The sequence below is a fragment of the Macrobrachium nipponense genome, chromosome 4 (assembly GCF_015104395.2).
Source record: "Macrobrachium nipponense isolate FS-2020 chromosome 4, ASM1510439v2, whole genome shotgun sequence".
In the NCBI taxonomy this organism is placed as follows: Eukaryota; Metazoa; Arthropoda; class Malacostraca; order Decapoda; family Palaemonidae; genus Macrobrachium; species Macrobrachium nipponense.
In genome coordinates, this window is record NC_061100.1 from 120548603 (window position 1) to 120553884 (window position 5282).

A 5282-nucleotide genomic window follows, 5' to 3' on the forward strand; every position below is an offset into this window, starting at 1 on the left:
GTATGTATATATATATATATATATATATATATATATATATATATATATATATATATATGCACATCTATAGAATTGATATTCTCTCCCTCTCTCTTTCTTCCCTTTCGTATGATACCGTCTGCCTCTCTTTTTCGTCCTTTCTTGTTCACCTGTCCGACATATCGCTTGCTACTCTCCGGAATAACTCTTATCCATTTTCCCGTCAATCATTCTATTCCAAAGTCTCTCTCTCTCTCTCTCTCTCTCTTCTCTCTCTCACTTACTAGTGGGTTTCTGTTTCGTTATTTTGAATGTTTCCCTCGTTATTTTGTGCCACTTGCGAAGTAGTAATGATAGTAATAATAATACACGAATTTATTAGCTCATAAATAATTTTTTATTTTCTCTCAGATGTAACTTCGTCAACTGAAAAAAAACTCCTTATGTGATTTATAAAAACCACTCTGCACTAATCAGGATTCCAAATCACACACATCAGTAAGTCCTTTTCTTAGAGATTTGTACGCAGAGAGGATGGAACAACACGGAGCACAGAAAAAGAGCATAAAAAGAAAAGGAAAATAATATACAGAGAATAGAAAGTATCGACTTACACCAGGTCGTTTCGTATCCTCAGTTTTCAAGTTGTTCCTCTAAAGAATAATTATCACCCGAGCGTTTTAATCCATCGCAAATATTACACATCGTCTGTTATGTAAAAACTTTTTCTTTTCAAACATTTCTCTGAACTGGAACTCAAACTCAAAAGTCTGTCTCGCGCTGTGTAGTTCCTTTGCACAGACAGTTTGCAAAAGATGGTTCAGTTGGCCAAGAAATAAAAATAAATAATAAAAAAAAAAAAAAAGGAATGAAACCGACGCAGAGTTCGTAAAGTGTCACGCAGGAGCAGAGAACGACCTTTCACGACCAAGGTTCCCCACACACTGCAGTATTGGAGAAAGTGTTCCTCCCTCTCCCCCCCCCCTCCCCCATCCCCCACCCCCCCCTCCGCCCGCCATCATCTCCCTCCTACCCAGCCAACCAACACCCAACACCCACCTGCCGACGGGGGGTCTCGATGCTGCCAAAACTGACACGACGAATGTACGGACACACACATAAACGTTTGTCTATCCGAGACGCACATGTATCCACGTACACACGCGCACGCACTCACATACACACGCATAGACACGTGAGATATAGTGGGATGGAAGCACGGAAAGGGACTGCCCCAAGAATACTAACTCATGGAAGCTGCTGCTGCTGCTGCTGCTGCTGCAGTAGTAGGTACTTAAAAGTCCTCTCGTGGTAACACTTGAAAGAGAGAGAGAGAGAAATTCTAATATTCTACTTGATCGTCGTGCCAGCGCGCGCGCAAAACTAGTACAAAATCATCCATACCAAGGTGAGATACCAGAACCGCCGTCCACAAAAAGAGATGAACTATTCCTTACGAGGCGTCCGCGCACGAACGATGCGTAAAAGGAATCCAGAAATCCGGTCGGAACAGTCCATACAAAGCAACGATTCGAACGTATAGGCCCTATCGACAGAATCATCCAAGAAAACAAATAGAATCCCGGTCCCTGCGTCTGACATATCCATACTTGTTCCGCGGAAAATATATGTAAATCCGAAGGGAAAGATTTCATGTTACAGCGTGTAAACTATAATCCGATTCGGACCGGATAACCAACGATGTTTTTTTTTCTTTTTGTTTTGTTCTGAAACATTTTTGGGTGGATTTCTAATCATTGTTATTTCGTGTTTGCGTTAGTAAAATTATGTTCTGGGTAACTGCTTGAATTGTGTCTGAAGGCAAGGGAAGTACTCTCAGATATGCAGTCAAAAACATTGAATGCCAATGGCATTTTTGTTGGTTGTGGTAATAATGGGAAAACGAATAACAAGAAAAACGAGTCACAGTAGATGAGGCTGGTGTAGTAATGCTATAAACAATGACAACGATTAATCGAGTATTTAAAACCATATATTACTTTTAACTGGATGTTCTGGGATTAAAAGAAATGATCATAGCTTAATTTATTTTTTTCAAATATCTTTAGGAGGATGACAGCTTTGATTTATTAGGAATAGGGGAAAGTGATTATCTTTGTTTTGAAAAAAATCTCATAATTTTTAAGTTCTTTCTTTTCTTAATTTACTCGGTCACAGATATAATGGTGATAATGACAGGATGACAACAAAATATTCTTAAAAAGGCGATTGTATAAGAATCATTGGTAAATTTTACCATTACAGCTTAACTTTCGACATTTAAGGATATATCTGTCTACACGTTTTTTCACAAGATTGATTACTGAACGCTGAATAATAAAACTAGTAATATGTCGGAAGAAATTAATGTAAAATCATCATTCCCGTTCATTTTATTCATTCTTCCCTTGCCTTTTGTAGCTTTTCTCTGTTATGAATAGTCGTTCTACAGAATTTATATGCAGATATAAAATAAAGCATAAATGCTATAGGAAAACTATTCAAACACACTATTTCCCAGAGATAAAATGATAATCCCTCTTGTTTCTAACCCGTGAAGTTATAAAATAATTTATTCATCGATAATCTTGAGTATTTTACTTACCTCCCCAAGGAAACTTCATTTACGACTTGTTAGCATTTCTCTCTCTCTCTCTCTCTCTCTCTCTCTCTCTCTCTCTCTCTCTCTCTCTCTCACTATTTGCACACTTTTTTTTTTCCTCTCATCTTCCCATTTCAGCACCTCATTCAGCTGCCACCTTTACTATCTTTTCGAAACCCGCGTTTCGAGTCTTCGAGCTATTTCGAAATTTACATTTATATCGCCTCCATCAGATTTTGCTTTCTCTCGCTTATCGTTTGTTTATTCGGTTTCAATTTGGCTCTTGTTGTCGAATTCAATTCTCTTGTTGGTGCGCTTCTTTCTCTTCAGCGAGACGCTTTTATTGGAGTTTGTCAACCCGCCTCTCTCTCTCTCTCTCTCTTCTCTCTCTCTCTCTCTCTCTCTCTCTCTCTCGTTGTCTGTTCTCTTTGCATTGTGAATTGATCAAGATCTTTGTAGTACTTACGTCATTCTGTGTATACCCATTGATGACACCATGAATATAGATGCCAGGCCAGAAAAGTGGGAGAGAAAATTCGGTCAATAATTTTAATATTACTTTATGTTATGAAAAAAAATCTACGTTAATTGCCAAAAAGAAAGAAAGAAAAAAAAAAAGAGGCTGAAAAGCAGCCGGACCAGGGAGAGCTTAGGCCTTTACCCAACGTCTTATGCTTTTGAAAGAAAGCAATTCCATTTATGTAGTGGTTGTATGAACGAAGTTTTGTGGACGATTTCTCTTACTGATGTGTTCGTTTTAGGAAGTTGCTTATTCCCTACATCTAAGCCAATTACTGTGTAACGCTCTCTTATCAATATTGATCAATTATCCATTTTACTCTCCCTGATTCTTTAAATATGAAATGAAGGAAGAGGAAGAGATACTTTATAAAATAAGTGGTAAAGAACACCTTATTTCTCAGAAAAGAAGCATTACAAGAACCACTATTGTGATCATTAGAAAGTTTCTCAGTCATAAACCAAAACAAGGTTCCATAGGTTAGTAGTACAGAGAAATGCTACTGAGGAAGCGGCATTAAATAATTTGACTGACCAGGGAGACTTATCGATTCTGAACAAGAGAAGAATCATTCAGAGTGGCCATTTCCTAGATGGGAAAACGTCAGTCGCTCAAACAAAAACTTGCTGTCTGTAGTTTCTGTATAAAATAAACAGTTTCATGATGTAATCTCGAAGAATAAAATAATAAAAAAAAAAGAATCTCGAGGATAGAAGCTTAAAATAAGCTTTCATGATTTAATGTCTAAGGAAAAACAATAAAAGAACACATATGGTTTACTCTCGGCACAAATCATAAAAAACTCTTTTATCTTTTAATCTTGAAGACAAAAAAATAATAAAACCACTTTCATGGTTTAATCTCGAGGATAAAATCATAAAAAGACTTTCATAGTTTAATCTCAATGGTAAAAATAATAATAATAAAAAAAACAGACTTTCATGGCTTAAACTAGAAGTAAGTCATAAAAGAGTTCTATTGGAAGCGAATGTCCGACCATCCATTCCCGACTTCTGAAAAAAAAAAAAACGTACAAGAAAAAAGGTCAAAATCTATAGGTAGAAACTGTTATTGAAATAACTATCTATAAAAAAATCTATCTTGCACCTTCCGAAGAAATAGCCAAAATTGATCCTAATGAAAGGAAAAATACAAAGTATAAAATAGCCATCCAGCATGGGTGTTAATTTTACAATTAAGTAATAATAATAATAATAATAATAATAATAATAATAATTAATAATAATAATAATAATAATAATAATAATAATAATAATGATAATAAGGAAAGTAGTTTGATTGACCAGTGCAGGAAGAAAAATGATTTGACTTCTACATAAAAGTAAATGAAATTTGGATAGTGCCTCTAAAGAAAAAAAAATAATACTCGTCGAATGACTTCAACAGAAAAAATTATTTCAGCCAAGAAATAATTGAAAAACGATCCCTAAAAACGAAATAAGAGGAAGCGAATCGTTTTGTCAGACCAGAGTCGCGGTTACATTCGCCTGATGTCACGTTATCTTGACCTAATCCTCGAGAGAACTGTAATCCCTTTCTCCGTAGGCTTCTCCTTTCCCCGTATGTGGGGATTAGGATAAGGGAAACTGGGGATTTCATTTCATGGGACCACCCCGCCCATCTCCACCTCCACCCCCGCCTCCCACAAAGTTGCGGCATAATCGTGATATATGAAAATTTCATGTTGGGTGGGAGGAGGGGGAGAGAAGGATAAGAGAAGGAAGAGATGGTAGGAGGGTGAACAAGTAGAGAGGTTCTTCGGAGCAGTTGTGGAGGTTGGGGGGAGGGGTTGTGGATGGGGTGGGTGGGTTACCCCTACAAAGGTGTTAAATATGCCTGAAAACCCATTAAAAATTCGTGAAATTTTTCGCTCGTTTTTTTTTTTTTATTTCATCGTCTTTATTTAATTTTTGTAGTTTTTTATGTTATGTTCTTTTAATTTTGACCTTTACATTTCTTTGCTCCGCGCTTTTTGTATGGTGGGATTTTATTTCTGAGACTGAATTTAAATATCTCAGTATATTATTGGGTAGTCTCCTTCGTAAATTGTTTATTGTTTCTCGTAGATTGTTTAAATTTGCACAAATAATTCAATTCTGGTTTTTGTTTGATCAAATTTACAGTGATAATTTTAATCTTTCCTTCCGTCTGTGTTTGTAT

General features: G+C 36.3%; 1 protein-coding gene across 1 annotated transcript in view; it reads right to left on the minus strand.

Annotated features, from left to right (window-relative positions):
• Nucleotides 1-906, minus strand: part of LOC135211101 (leucine-rich repeat-containing protein 24-like) — a 243923-nt gene extending 243017 nt beyond the window's left edge. The window contains exon 1 of the mRNA XM_064244184.1: nucleotides 596-906. The gene's annotated coding sequence lies outside the window, so the exon portion shown is untranslated. The remainder of the gene's footprint in view (nucleotides 1-595) is intronic.
• Nucleotides 907-5282: the final 4376 nt, after the last annotated feature.